The sequence below is a fragment of the Leucoraja erinacea genome, chromosome 7 (genome assembly GCF_028641065.1).
Source record: "Leucoraja erinacea ecotype New England chromosome 7, Leri_hhj_1, whole genome shotgun sequence".
NCBI classification, from domain to species: Eukaryota; Metazoa; Chordata; class Chondrichthyes; order Rajiformes; family Rajidae; genus Leucoraja; species Leucoraja erinaceus.
The window spans coordinates 63,443,531-63,460,341 of NC_073383.1; positions in this window are offsets into that span (position 1 = coordinate 63,443,531).

Below are 16,811 nucleotides of genomic sequence, written 5' to 3' on the forward strand. Positions count from 1 at the left end.
AAGTAATGTTTCGGGTCAGGACCCTTCTTCAGATTCGATGAGATAGTCCAGCAATTTGTGTATATTTTTGGTATAAACTAGCACCTGCAGTTCTTTGTTCCTATTTACATAGGGTGGGAAAGCCCAGGAATAGGCTGCACCTATTTCCTGCTAAAATGTGCTATAGCCTTGTGACAAAGACCCAATCATGAGGTCAAGATAGCAGAATACAAATAGTATCATCATGCATTTAGTTATCAGTTTAGATCAAGAGCAGAATAAATATAATGCCAGGAGTAAATATGGTAGGTGTGGTAGTAAAAAGCCTACATGTATGTATACAGTGGAAGCACAGGCCTTTATCATTTGGGTTGGACAGAATACCTTGTGGTCGATGTGCTATTGTCATGTAAGGCTTGCTTAGCCTCCTAAGTGAACCACTTTCTTTCCGAACAGGAGTTTAAAGTCCTGGCCCAACACTGCAGATACCTCAGAGTTGTTTTGCTTATATTTAGGTGATGCACGCCCATTGTGAAGCCTGGCTACAAAAAAAGATAATGACTTGTAGTAGAAATTGGCGTCTGTAAATTCTGTCTAGTATATAAGGATGTGAAAATGAGTTAACAGATAGAAAGCAGTGGTGTGGGGGAGAAAGGGGGGGTGTGGAGGGTTTAGTTAGAGGTTACCTAAAATTGGAGAATGTTATGTTCATGTTTAGAAGAGAGAAGATATGTGACAGCATCAGAACCATTATGTTGGAATTAGTTTTAGAATAGATGATAGCTTGCTCGCAACCTCTCTGGTTAGGTAGAATACCATATAATAGAAAATCTAATATAATTAAAAATGGTGATAAAAATCAAGGGTAGTCATCCTAGTTAACGGAATTTAAGATCAAAGTGCTACAATTCCAGCCCCAATCGGCAATTCTGCAACCTGTGCTGTCACAAAGCACCTGGGAAGAGGCAAATTGGGACAGAATTAATACGATTATGACAGGAACCTTGAACAGTAGCAAACAGATGGGCTGTAGAAAAGGAATATGGTGATCTGCCACCCTAAGCAAAGCAGCTGTCACCTGGCTTACACAATTAGATATGGTGGACAAGCCGAGGACTGTGCTATCACCTACAGGCCCTTGAAATGTGCCAGAAGCAAAGAAGGTAAGAGCAGCTGTCACCTTCACTGCTGCTGGCAGGGTTGTTTCTAAATCATCTCTCAATTCCTGACAGAGGTCAAGACTGTTAGCTTTAATAACTGAAATCTGTTCAGACATTGGTTGTCAGGTCAGGAACATATAATCAAAGCTGATAGACAGTCACATAGGATACAAATGCATCAACAACAACCCACTATTTACTCTTATTCTGTCTTTCCACCTCAGGATATACAAAAGCCATTTTTTTTTTTCGCTTTAGGGAACAGCTTTGTTTCCCACACCTGATTCCAGGCTAGTGAATTTGTTTATGAAAGCTATCTCCGAGATTGAAAGCAGTGAGCAAATTGTCTGCTGATATCCTCCATGTAGTTGAAACAATTACACAAGGAGACACACGGGCTTTCATAAACGAGCATAAATCAAAATTACACATTCCACAAACACGAGATAAAATTACATAATTGCAAACAGCGCTGTGATATTTCCCACTACACAGTCCCAAATGTTATAGCATTGAGAAAAATGTTTTCTTTGGATATCAGTAGCTTTTTTTCAGTTGACTATCTATTTAAGGTAAACTGAAAATTAAATGGTTCCTACCCATTTACATGTTCTGTTCTTCATGTATATTTCAATGTCCATATCTTTCTTAGTTCCTCACAATTAATTGCCAGAAAATGTATGATTATAATGCTTAAGAAGAAACTGCAGATGATGGAAAATCGAAAGGTAGACAAAAATGCTGGGGAAACTCAGCGGGTGAGGCAGCATCTATGAGCGAAGGAAATAGGCAACGTTTCAGGCCGAAACCCTTGTTCAGACTGAAGACTTCAGAGTGACTCTGTAAGACAACTTTTAAACAACAACATTATAATCATAGGTAAACAAAAATGCTGGAGAAACTCAGCGGGTGAGGCAGCATCTATGGAGCGAAGGAAATAGGCAACGTTTCGGGCTGAAACCCTTCTTCAGTCTGAAGAAGGGTTTCATACATTTCATACAAGGGTTTCCTACATTGACTACTGAGTGACCATAAAGATAAACAGTAGCATGGACATGATGTAACTGTTGTAATGGCTGGGACAGAAAATAATACAGTGAAATTGACAGTTCTGCAGTAATGCAAAGAAAGATCAGTTGATATTATAAGCCCTTCGGCTTGCTAAAACATGCTAACATTGGCCATCTAATGGTTTGCATTTGCACAACATGGGAAGGAAAGACAGATCCAGCAATGAGGCAAGGAAATTCAATCATCAAATGATAGTAACTACTGTTGGCTTTTCCCCCACATTTCTCACCTACGTTGGCTATTATGCAATGTGTTAACCGATAACTTCATCTCTACCTTCATAAGTTCATGTGATAGGAGCAGAATTAGGCCATTCGGCACATCAAGTGTACTCAGTCATTCAATCATGGCTGATCTATCTCTCACTCCTAACACCACTCTTCTGCCCTCTCCCCACAACCTCTGAGACCCATACCAATCAATAATCCACCCATCCCTGCCTTAAATATATCCACTGACTTTGCCTCCACAGCCTTCTGTGGCAAAGAATTCCACAGATTCACCACCTTCTGACTAAAGAAATTCCTCCTCATCTCTTTCTTAAAAGAACACCCTTTAATTCTGAGGCTATGACCTCCAGTCCTAGACTCTCCCACTAGTGGAAACATCCCCTCCACATCCACTCTATCCAAGCCCTCACCATTCTGTACGTTTCAATAAGGTCCTCCCTCATTCTTCCAAACTCCAGCGATTACAGCTTATATCCACCGTATATCAGAGGGAAGTTGAATACAGCAGTTTTTGAAGTTCTAGAAAACCTAAGCATGGTTTATACAAGGAGCAAGCAAGAACAGCTAAATATACCACTGAGTATGACACTAATTAATGTATAATGCTGAGAATGTCAGAAGAGATTTTTATTTGTATTATTTTTTTCTATTGTGAAGTTTACTTTGGGGAAAATAAATTAGTAATCATACTCTGGGTGGAGGACTTTAATGTTCATCACCAGAAATTACTTGTTTGTGCAGAATTATTTGGGCCAATTGGGTGGGTCCTGGAAGGCAAGTTGCCAGATTGGGCCCATGAAAGGTAATAAGATAAATCTACTTAAAACCTCCTCCTGACATATATATCAATGGCAGATGCATCCATCCATGGCAATCATCATCTTCAAAACCACTTATTCACACTCAATTACACTCTTGTTTTGTGGCATTACAGCACTAAAAGGGGTAGCCTCGGATGGGACATGCAGAATTCTAAATGAAGTGAACTCAGAGTAGATCTAGCAGCTTTAAGATGGACATTAGCAACAGCAAAAGTGTATATCTCTAACATCGTGATGCAGCATACCCTTACTCTGTTGTTATATTCAAGCCAGACTCAACCTCAAATCGAAAATAGCCACAAAATGCTGGAGTAACTCAGTGGGATAAGCAGCATCTCTGGATAGAAGGAATGGGTGAGGTTTCAGACCTCATCCCGAAACGTCACCCATTCCTTTTATCCTGAGATGCTGCCTGTCCTGCTGAGTTACTGCAGCATTTTGTGTCTATCCCCGGTGTAAACCAGCATCTGCAGTTCTTTCCTACACACTCAACCCAAGATCAATGACTGCAGATAGACTAGACAGGGGCATCACAGGGAGGACTAAAAATGAGATGCAGACCTAATGAAGGTGCCAATGCATGTGTGAACAATGACAAAAACAGCCTACGATAGATAAATTAAACATACCCATAATCAATAGATCAGATCAAAGCTCTAAAGTTTTGTTACACCTACTTGGGATGGATGTTAAGCAGCTAATGAGAGGACATGTCTCCAAGAACATCTCAACAACAGCAGGGCTCAGCATCAGAGTATTAAAGACATGGCTGAACCACTGATAACATGACTGGGCAGAAGTACTGAGTGGATGATGCTTTTCAGGCTCTTCTTCTCACGTCGTCCAGGTTTACTTGTTACTTGGTTGAGCTATTCTGTAGGTACCTCCCAAGCCCATAACCTTTAGCGCCAACGAGCATCAGCTTCCCCTCAAAGTGATTCACGTTCCTGCCCTGAATATATATTGCCATTTCTTCAATCTCATTGCATTCAATTGCTGGAATTACTGGCCTAAAAACACTGAGAGGGTAGCTTCATCAGAAGGGCTGTAGTGGTTCAAGAAATGTGCCCATCACCATGAATAAAGAACAAAAGGGATGTAAAAAAATTTCTTAAGAAGGTCCCAACCTGAAATGTCACCTATCGTTATTCTCAAGAGATGCCTCCTGACCCGTTGAGTTACTCCAGCACTTTATGTGTATCTTTGGTATAGACCAGAATCTGCCGTTCTTTGTTTCTAAATAAACGTTGATCTTGTTGATGATGTCTAGATCCTAGAAAATAAATATTTCTTTTAAAATGCTCAATGCAATGCTTATAGTAAAGGATGAGGAGTAAAGGATGGGGTAACATAAATATCCATGTTCCTCTATGAATTCAGAAACATTATTAGTGATATCTTAAGAACTGCTTCGTTATAAAACCTTTATTACAACAAAAATGAAGAATAACTGGTGTTTCTTTTTCCCTAATCCTTAATTCATATTCCTCGCATACACAAGCGACAGAGCACAAATGGTATGTGAATTTTCGCTGAAAAAATGAAAACAGCAAAAATCCTTTGTTAATAAAACAAACCTGAACTGGTGCAATGCAACTCATATACTTGCAATCCCATTTAGTGCAAACGTATATTAGTTAACTCAAGGTAAATGCTTCTCATCTGTCAGAGATTTAATCTTGTACATCTTAGCCCGTTGCTAATCATAAGCATGTTCAACTGTGTTAGCCCGAAGCAAAGGTAGGCAGATTAGGTGTTTGATATAGTAGTATAGGTCATAAATCAAGTGGTCTTTTGGATTTATTTTTTGCACAGCATTCACTCTTAGGGCTAAGACAAGCTGTAATTACACGTCAGTAAACCGTGCAAAAGCGGGGAATGAAATACATTGTGCAGCACAATAAAATGAGTCCCATAAAAGCAAACAATATGTGAATTAGGTGAAGCAATCCAACATTTTACAACAGAAGAACAAAATTACACTGAGATTACAGACTGGCATAGAGTCAACTTTTGATTAATCAGGAGCCAAGCTGTAACTGACAGGAACACTGCAATATTATTAAAGTATAAATGTTCTTATTCTGTTGTCAACAATGCGACTGTTTGTTTATGTTGACTTCCTCACAGCAGTAAAGGTTTTCAGCTGCAATCCAGCCGTCCGTTGATAGACATGTACCTGTAAATCTGATCTGCATAATGAAGTTGAAAGACACTTTTGTATTTCAGCACCTCAGGACATGTAACACACTGTCATACTATAATACGCAAAATACAAATACTCCAACACGGATGGATGCTTTATCAAACCTACTGTGGCAAAGAGGTGCGTTATTTATCTTATATCCTGCTCTTCGCTGCTTTTCATTTGCATCTAAGAACACCTCAATATCACGCAGACTCTGTAAATTTGCACACCACAATAGAAATTCAACCATAAATATACGTAGGTTTGAAATACATATTGAGTTTTTCACAGGCACTGTGCTATGGATGTAGATCATCGTCCCATCAATGCTATGGTGCCACATAAAACACATCTTTGTTTCTCTTGTTGGAAAACAAGATAACTGTCAACATTCCCTGCTCGCCGTCTGAGACCTGCTTGACTTGACTTTGGAAAGGCATTCAAACTGAGAGACAAGCGGTCCATAAAGCAATTTTTCCTGCTTCATTGGGTATGACATGCCTCTCCTGTGCTGGCAAAAACTCTTTGACTCAATGCTGATACCTGCTTGCCCAATAGACCTTTCTTACCCAGAGACATACTCTGACTTGACATGGAACATGAGCCAATTATTCCCCCACCCTCCCCAGGCAGTTCCCTTATCAGATACCTTTGGGGCACAGCCACCAAGGTGACTTTTGCCTATCACTGTCACAATCATAATACCCACCACCCCTCTGATTAATCTATAAAATTAATGTAACGTAAAATTACTCTTACAAACCAGCACCACATCTTACATTGTACTGTGATATATTCAAACACTAAATCTGAAGACATCAGTAAAATAAGACCTCAATATTTTTTAACTGTTTGCCCATTAACGCTATATATGTAATACTTTTAGTTCCCACTTGATGGTTGGATGAATTCCAAATATCCATGTTTGAAATTCAGAGGTTTCTAGTACCTCATTTATATTGCTTAATTGATACTGGAGCCAATCCAAGATGGGCTCCTCTATGGAGAAAGTCTGGCAGGATACACTCCCCACATATTGACATCATACTGGTATTAACACTCACCCCTCTGGTCATAGTTTTCAGTCCAGATAGATTCTGGATATTAATATAGATTAAAAGACAGCTTGATCTCACACCAAAGGGAGTATATATTTTTTAATTTCCCCAGATGCTTTCACACAATAAGAAAAGTGGGGCCATATTTTCCCCTGCTCAAAAAAATAAGGCCATTTAATAAAAAAATATTGAAATTTAAGTCCGTGGACTGAGTCATAAAAGTGTGCAATTCTCATGAACACATGCTTGTTATTCAGTAAAGTAAAAAATAGCCCATCACAATACATCAACAAGGAAAAAATATATTTTTACACTCTTTATGCTGTTAATTAATTTACATAGAATTACAGGAAATCTGCAATATCTAAGTAGGCCAACTTTTTATGCATGCTACTATTTATATTTCAAACAACCAAATATGCCTTCCAATAATGCTCCTCGCTTTTTCGCTTTATGCAGATTGCCCTTATTCTTAATGTATATTTATTTTGCTTGTTTGTTAGATCCATATTATTGTTCATATTCATACATTAAAATTTTTCCTGAAATTTAAAAAAAGCTTCTTTGTGATAAAAATGATTTTGAGTCACTCGTGGGTGAAACATAGAAACATAGAAACATCGAAAATAGGTTCAGGAGTAGGTCATTCGACCTTTCAAGCCTGCACCGCCATTCAATATGCTCATGGCTGATCATCCAACTCAGTATCCTGTACCTGCCTTCTCTCCATACCCCCTGATCCCTTCAGCCACAAGGGCTACATCTAACTCCCTCTTAAATATAGCCAATGAACTGGCCTCAACTACCTTCTGTGGCAGAGAATTCCAGAGATTCACCACTCTCTGTGTGAAAAATGTTTTTCTCATCTCGGTCCTAAAAGATTTCCCCCTTATCCTTAAACTGTGACCCCTTGTTCTGCACTTCCCCAACATCAGGAACAATCTTCCTGCATCTAGCCTGTCCAACCCCTTAAGAATTTTGTAAGTTTTTATAAGATCCCCCCTCAATCTTCTAAATTCTAGTGAGTGCAAGCCGAAACTATCCAGTCTTTCTTCATATGAAAGTCCTGACATCCCAGGAAGCGGAGGCTGGGCGATCGCTTCCCGAACACCTCCGCTCGGTCCGCAATAACCAAGCTGACCTCCCGGTGGCTCAACACTTCAACTCCCCCTCCCATTCCCCACCCGACCTCTCTGAACTGGGTCTCCTCCATGGCCAGAGCAAGCAACACCGGAAATTGGAGGAACAGCACCTCATATTCCGCTTGGGCAGTCTGCATCTTGCGGGCATGAACATTGAATTCTCCCAATTTTGTTATCCTTTGCTGTCTCCTCCCCTTCCCCAGCCCTCGGGCTATCTCCTCCAATCCCTCAGCCCTTGGGCTCCTCCTCCTCCCTTTTTCCTTTCTTCTCCCCGCCACCCCCCATCAGTCTGAAGAAGGGTTTTGGCCTGAAACGTTGCCTATTTCCTTCGCTCCATAGATGCTGCTGCACCCGCTGAGTTTCTCCAGCATTTTTGTGTACCACTGATATTACTTCCTTGCTTTTGTAGGCTATTCATTTACTTAATATACCACTGAGTATGACACAAAAGAACGTATAGACGCTGAGAATAGTCAACATTAGAAATGGTTTACAGAACATCTGCTCTCCTTACAAATTATCAAGTTGTGTACCTAGTTCTTTTGATTTATGTGCCTATGTTCTCAACTCAAATTGTTCCAATACTACATCTAGTTTCTTACTTCCCAAGGAATAAATTGTTCTTTTTTTTGTTTTAGAGATACTGGAAAAGGAATGGAACAGCATGGAATTAGGCCCATCAGTCCGCCGAGTCCACGACAACCATCAATCACCCATTCACACTAGTCCTATGTTATCCCCGTTTCTCATCCACTCACTACAAACTCAGAACAATTTACACAGGCTAAATAACCTACAATGTCTTTGGGATGTGGGAGGAAAGGGAAACCACATGGTTACAGGGGAATGTGCAAACCCCACACAGACAGCACCCGAGGTCAAGATCTCTGGTGCTGAGGCAGCAACTCTTCCAGCTGTGCCACCGTGCCACTCTTTGCGTCTACTATTTCTTCAAGTTTTGCTCTCGTATATTGAATCTGCCACACAAACTGAGCAATATCTCCTCACTTGGCATGGTTTACCAATTTGGACATAATTTCAATACAAATCATTATTGCAGATGCTGAATACAGTAATGTGATCTCACTTGCTATGAATTTTGTGATATGTTTCATCTCTGTTATAACACATCGAATGAATTGCCTAGCTCTGTGTTTTCCAAACTCCTTCAAAGAATTATGTAAGGCCTGTTGAAGATGTTGGCTGATTTATATAGTCATAGAGTGAAACAGTGGAGAAATGCACGTTCAGCCCACCATATCTATGTTGACCTTTGTATCCATTTACACTAATCCTATTTCCCTGCGTTAGATCTATATCCTTCTATACCTTAATCTCCAGGTCTTTATTATCTGATCTGTTGACATAGATTCTCCTTTCTTTTCTAATGCCGATCTTATGATAACTAGTCTTTTGTCCTGTGAATTAGTATCCTCACTTTTTGAAGATAAGAATTTAATTTGCTCTTTGTCAGTCCTCTGGTGCCTCTTTCTTCAATTGCATTTTTTATATATAGATATGAGCGTTTCTGCTTTCCCATCTCTGGTTTCTCTGAAACCATTATTAACGTCCCAGCTATAGAATGTACTTTTTTGAGAATTTAATCAATATCAAATTCCCCAAAATCCTATCTGTTATTAATTACTTAAACTTTACCAGAGTCGGGTTAGGGCTCAAATTATGCAGCATTTCAATCACTTTTACAACCTAACTGAGTAATATTATCAAAATAAGATCACTAATTATATATCTAACCTGGTTGAACATGTAAGGCATGAACAATAGGGCTGGTTAACTAATTGCTTCTGGAGTTATGATCTCTCCACTGACTATTCCTCCAGTTTATGCCTTGCCTTTTTAGTCTTTTCCAGGGTCACTACTGTGACTGACACAAGGATCACTGACTTCCTTGGCTACTGCCAGAGTTGCTGTCTCACCAACCATGGATGTCCAAGGTTGGTGATAGATGTCATAGATGTCCAATCTCACCTCTGGAAATTAGAAAGTGATAACACATTTTTAAAAATAACGGTTGACTATTTAGCCTCAGAGCTGCTGTAGATTTGGAAGCAACAGCAGGAGAAGATTAGTCAGAGAAAACACTGATTGGCTCTAGCCCAAGTGGGAGGAGAGAAGTGAGTCAGAGGGGTGAAAACAGTTGAAAAGGAGAGGCAAAGCACAGGCAGACTTTCCTCAGAGCTGCTGTAGATTTGGAAGCAACAGCAGGAGAAGATTAGCAAGAGATAACACTGATGGGCTCTAGCCCAAGTGGCAGGAGAGACGTGAGTCAAAGCGGGGAAAACAGTTGAAAACTGAGGAATTTGGATTGTAAATTGGTAAATTAGGCAATTTATCAGTCAATATAAGCAAGATGGCTCTTAGGGAGCAGCAGTGAGGGAGCGGCCTTGTGAGGGAAGTGCCCTGTGAGAAAAGGGCGAGTCTTTGGCTCGAGAGTCTTTGGCCAGGAGGCTGAGGAGAGGAGGCTACACAAAACACTGCAGAGCGAGAGACGAAAGAAGGAGATGTCAGGCAAGCTGATTCAGTGTGATACTTGCAGTATGTGGGAGGTCGAGGACACCGCTGGTGCCTCTGGCTACAAAAGTGACAAGTGCATCCAGGTACAGCTCCTGAAGGACCATGTTGGGGAACTGGAGAAGCAAGTGGATGACCTCAAGTTCGGCCGAGAAACAGAGTCGTTCCACGACAAGTCCTACAGTAAGATTGTTACACCTAAGGTACTGGAAGAGAGAAGGTGGGAGACAGTGAGAAAGGGAGGGAAGCATGGAATGCAAACGTCCCCGGGTGTTGTACCTCTTGCGAACAGGTTCACCCACTTAGAAGCTGTCGGGACAGAAGACGTTTTTACACTGAGCAGCGGACTGGCTTGCGATGCGAATAGGGCTGTTGAGCCAAAACCAAATAGGCCAAAGTCAGGCAACGCCATTGTAGTGGGAGACTCCATTGTGAGAGGTACGGACAGGGGTTTCAGCGGCAACAGAAGGGATTCGAGGATGGTGTGCTGCCTTCCTGGTGCCAGGATCCAGGATGTCACGGACAGAGTGCAGAAAATCCTCAAGGGCAAAGGTGAACAGCCGGAAGTGGTAGTGCATGTCGGCACAAATGATGTTGGAAAGAAGGGGATGAATATTCTGCAGCGTGACTTTAGAGAGCTCGGAAAAATGTTAAAAAGCAGGACCTCCAGGGTTGTTATTTCCGGTTTGCTTCTAGTTCCGCGTGCTGGCGAGAGCAGGAAAAGGGAGATACGGGACCTGAATGTGTGGCTGAGGAACTAGTGCACGGGGCAGGGATTTAGATTCTTAGATCACTGGGATCTGTTTTGGAGTAAGAGGGAACTGTACAAAAGGGACGGATTGAATCTTAACAGGTGGGGGACCAGCATTCTGGCAGGCAGGTTTTCCACTGCTACACGGGTGATTTTAAACTGAATAAAGGGGGTGGGGTGTCGAATGGGATAGTTGAGGATGGAGTTAAAGGGAAAGGGTTTCTTAAATGTGTGAGCGTAGAGACAGAGGGGTGTAAAATGAGGGTAGAAGCAATAGGTAGTAAGGTGAAAAGTAAAAGCGGCAGGCAGACAAATCCAGGGCAAAAATCAAAAAGGGACACTTTTCAACATAATTGTATAAGGGGTAAGAGTGTTGTAAAAACAAGCCTGAAGGCTTTGTGTCACAATGCAAGGAGCATTCGTAATAAGGTGGATGAGTTGAAATGTGCAGATAGCTATTAATGACTATGATATAGTTGGGATCATGGAGACATGGCTCCAGTGTGACCAAGGCTGGGAGCTGAACATCCAGGGATATTCAATATTCAGGAGGGATAGCCAGAAAGGGAAAGGAGGTGGGGTATCGTTGCTTAACGCAATGGAAAGGAAGGACATTAGCTTGGAGGATGTGGAATCGATATGGGTAGAGCTGCGAAGCACTAAGGGGCAGAAAACGCTAGTGGGAGTTGTGTGCAGGCCACCTAACAGTAGTAGTAGAGTTGGGGGTGGCACCAAACAAGAAATTAGAAATGCGTGCAACAAAGGTAAAACTGTTATAATGGGTGACTTCAATCTACATATAGATTGGGTGAAGCAAATTGGCAAGGGTGCTGAGGAAGAGGATTTCTTGGAATATATGCGGGATAGTTTTCTAAACCAACATGTAGAGGAACCAACGAGAGATCAGGCTATTCTAGACTGGGTATTGAGTAATGAGGAAGGGTTAGTTAGCAGTCTTGTTGTGCGTGGCCCCTTGGGCAAGAGTGACCATAATATGGTTGAGTTCTTCATTAGGATGGCGAGTGACATTGATAATTCAGAAACAAGGGTCCTGAACTTAAAGAAAGGTAACTTTGAGGGTATGAGACGTGAATTGGCCAAGATAGACTGGCAATTGATTCTTAATGGGTTGACGGTGGATATGCAATGGAAGGCATTTAAAGACTGCATGGATGAACTACAAAAATTGTTCATCCCAGTTTGGCAAAATATAAATCAGGGAAAGTAGTGCATCCATGGATAATAAGGGAAATCAGGGTTAGTATCAAAACAAAAGATGAAGCGTACAAATTAGCCAGAAAAAGCAGCCTACCAGAGGACTGGGAGAAATTCAGTCCAGCAGAGGAGGACAAAGGGCTTAATTAGGAAATGGAAAATAGATTATGAAATAAAAACTGAATGCAAAAAGCTTTTATAGATCTGTGAAGATAAAAAGATTAGTTAAAACAAATGTAGGTCCCTTACAGTCAGAAACGGGTGAATTGATCATGGTGAACATGGCAGACCAATTGAATAACTACTTTGTCTTCACTAAGGAAGACATAAATAATCTGCCTGAAATAGCAGGGGGACGGGGGTCAAATGAGATGGAGGAACTGAGTGAAATCCAGGTTAGCCGGGAAGTGGTGTTGGGTAAATTAAATGGATTAAAGGCTGATAAATTCCCCAGGGCCAGATAGGCTGCATCCCAGAGTACTTAAGGAAGTAGCCCCAGAAATAGTGGATGCATTAGTGATAATTTTTCAAAACTATTTAGATTCTGGATTAGTTCCTGAGGATTGGAGGGTAGCTAATGTAACCCCACTTTTTAAAAAGGGAGGGAGAGAGACAACGGGGAATTACAGACCAGTTAGTCTAACGTCGGTAGTTGGGAAACTGCTAGAATCAGTTATTAAAGATGGGATAGCAGCACATTGGAAAGTGGTGAAATCATTGGACAAAGTCAGCATGGATTTATGAAAGGTAAATCATGTCTGACGAATCTTATAGAATTTTTCAAGGATGTAACTAGTAGAGTGGATAAGGGAGAACCAGTGGATGTGTTATATCTGGACTTTCAGAAGGCTTTCGACAAGGTCCCACATAAGAGATTAGTATACAAACCAGTATAGAACTGGCTGGCAGACAGGAAGCAAAGAGTAGGAGTAAACGGGTCCTTTTCCGAATGGCAGGCAGTGACTAGTGTGGTACCGCAAGGCTCAGTGCTGGGACCCCAGCTATTTATGATATATATTAATGATTTGGACGAGGGAATTGAATGCAACATCTCCAAGTTTGCGGATGACACAAAGCTGGGGGGCAGTGTTAGTTGTGAGGAGGAAGCTTGGAGGCTGCAAGGTGACTTGGATAGGCTGGGTGAGTGGGCAAATGCATGGCAGATGCAGTATAATGTGGATAATTGTGAGGTTATCCACTTTGGTGGCAAAAACAAGAAAGTAGACTGTTATCTGAATGGTGGCCAATTTGGAAAAGTGGTGATGCAACAAGACCTGGGTGTCAAGGTACACCAGTCATTAAAAGTAGGCATGCAGGTGCAGCAGGCAGTGAAGATGGCGAATGGTATGTTAGCATTCATAGCAAAAGGATTCGAGTATAGGAGCAGGGAGGTTCTACTGCAGTTGTACAGGGTCTTTCTGAGACCGCACCTGGAGCATTGTGTACAGTTTTGGTCTCCTAATCTGAGGAAAGACATTCTTCCCATAGAGGGAGTACAGAGAAGGTTCACCAGACTGATTCCTGTGATGTCAGGACTTTCATATGAAGAAAGACTGGATAGACTCGGTTTGTACTCGCTAGAATTTAGAAGATTGAGGGTGGATCTTATAGAAACTTTAAAAATTCGTAAGGGGTTGGACAGGCTAGATGCAGGAGGATTGTTCCCGATGTTGGGGAAGTCCAGAACAAAGGGTCACAGTGTAAGGATAAGGGGGAAATCTTTTAGGACCGAGATGAGGAAAACATTTTTCACACAGAGTGGTGAATCTGTGGAATTCTCTGCCACAGAAGGTAGTTGAGGCCAGTTCATTGGCTATATTTAAGAGGGAGTTAGATGTGGCCCTTGTGGCTAATGGTATCGGGGGTATGGAGAGAAGGCAGGTACAGGATACTGTTGAATGATCGATCAGCCATGATCATATTGAATGGCGGTGCAGGCTCGGAGGGCCGAATGGCCTTCTCCTGCACCTATTTTCTATGTTTCTATGGGATATTTATTTTGACTCAGTCACAGAATCACAGAATGGAAACAGGCCCTTCGGCCCAACCCGCCCATGCTGAGCAAAATGCCCCACCTAAACTAATCCCATTTACCCTTGTTTGGATCATATCTCTGTAAATCATTCCTCTCCATGTACCTGTTAAAATGGCTTTAAATATTGATATTGTATTTGCCTAAACTACTTCCGCTGGCAGATTGTTTCATATACTTACCACGATCCATGTGAAAATGTTGCTCCTTAGGTTCCTATTAAATCTATCCCTCTCACCTTAAACCAACACCTTCTAATTCTTGATTCCCCTAGCCTGGGAAAAAGATTATGTTCATTTACCCCATCTAAGGCTTTTATATGCCTTGTATAGAAAATATTGAACATTTATTTACAGATATGTTAATAATTAATGGATATGTCAGATATGGAGCTAAACATTCCTCACTACAATTATAGTCTGACCAGTGCCTTAGAAACCCCAAGCATTACATCCATATAATAATGCAAAGATAATGGAAATGATTTCCCATGAGCAAACCTATAATGGTAGAAAAGTGCTGATAGAATTGGAAATTGTTTGTATGTCCTTCATGCAGGCTGGTAAGCGAGAATTTAGGAACATTTTTTTCACCGGTAATGGATAAATAATGGGATAGGGGCATTTCTGAATTTGGAGGCAAGTTTAAAGTTCCTAATTTTCTATCATTAATTTTCTGACACGAGCTTGGAATACCATAAAAAGAGCACACTCCTGCATTTCCTTTCACTGTCCCTCCCCCACTTTAGAAGTCCTGCTAGTTTTACTGTTCGTATCCCCTCGTTATCACCTCCTCCACTGCCAACAATGGACCATCGTGGGCTCTTTGGCCATCGGCGCTGGCTCTGATGTATTCTATTCCTTTTCATACTTCTAGTTTTGCTCTCCCTTGAATGTCAATCTGAAGAAGGGTCTCAAGCCAAAACATCGCCTATCCCTTTCCTCCAGAGATGCTGCCTGGCCCGCTGGGTTACTCCAGCATTTTGTGTCTATCTTTGGTGTATACCAGCATCTGCACCCTTCCTACACTCTTAGTTATGGCTGATGATTTAGACTACATGAGACTTAATGAGTTATAATTTATAAATGGAGGCAACAACAAGGTCAATGCATGTAGCTGAGGCACAAATGAATGCAAGTGGCCTTGCTTTTTATGTATAACGTGAAGGCAGCTAGTATACATGAATCCCACTTGTCTTAGCTTGTGCCAGAATGCAGCAAACTTTTCAAGGGCATGTCAACAAAAGCTCCAGTCGGCAATGCGATTCAAGAATGAAGACAGCACACTGTCGTAGGGTTGAACCCTCAAAGGAAGGTGATGCTTTATCTGGAGGCTGTAACAGCAATAAACAAGATCACTACTGTTTCATCTGGTGACCTGTGGGGTACCACTCTTTCTTTCGAGGGAGAAATCCAGCAGTGGCCTCATTATTCTGTAGTTATCTGCAGGCTGGCACACCACTCACTATGGCATCAATGGAGCTGGGAAGTGTTTATTAACTTCTTGGCATTACATACAGCGTTGTGTGGTGGAGATTAAAAGCAACTTACTTACAAAATTATGAGCAAAGAACAAACTGCTGGAGAAAATCAGCAGGTCAGGTGACATCTGTGGCTAGACATGTGCAGATGGTGTTTTGGGACAGGTCACTTCCTCAGACTGATATGAAATAGTTTACCTGATTATTTGAAGGGAATATTTTGTTTCTCAGTTATGTATGAGGCTTAGTATAATTTTAATTCCCCCTCTCCCGTTTATGTACAACTTAATATGCAATCATCCCTTCAACAATTAGAGAGCAGTTCTGAGCTACTATCTACCTAACTGAAGACCCTCAGACTACCTTTAATCGGACTTTACCTTGCACTGAAAGTTATTCCCTTTATCAGGCATATGTACCATGTGGATGGCTCAATTGTAATCACGTATAGTCTTTCCACTGACTGGTTAGCACTCAACAAAAGCTTTTCACTGTACATGTACACTTGACAATAAACAAAACTAAACTAAACTGAACTAATCTTAATTCAAATCCAGATAATTCTCAAATGCCTCGCTATGAACGATGATTATTGGAATGATATGCTTGTCTTCATTGGTTGATTTAAAAAGTCATGGTGCAGATTTTTAAGATTTTGGTTAGGTAATATTTGGTGTTTTTCAGGTAGTTCTGCTCCTTTTACCCCATAACCGCCCTATCCACTGAAGCATAGCCCGCAAGTTCGCAGGAATGTCTAGAGAGGGGGGGGGGGGGGGGGGGGGGGGGGGGGGGGGGGGGGGGGAGAGTGGGAGCAGAGAGAGAATGGGGCAGAGACAGGGCAAGAGACAGAAGGAGAGGGGGTGGAGCCTCCAGGGCCAGTTTAGATGAAGAGGCCCTAAGCTATTTCACTTGAGAGGCAACCCCCCCCCCCCCCCCCCCCCCCCCCCCCCCCCCCGCTCCCTATCCCCCCACCCCCATGACTAGAGGTTCATGACTACCCGACAGTGACAGTGTGACACTTTTAGATCCTACTGTATGTTGTCACTAAACTGTTGGTTTTAAAATACATATTGGATTCACCGCGGAGCAGGCAATGCCTTACCTGGATCACCGTTTGAAGTTCTGGAGTGTTGGGCCTGCTGCTTCAACATC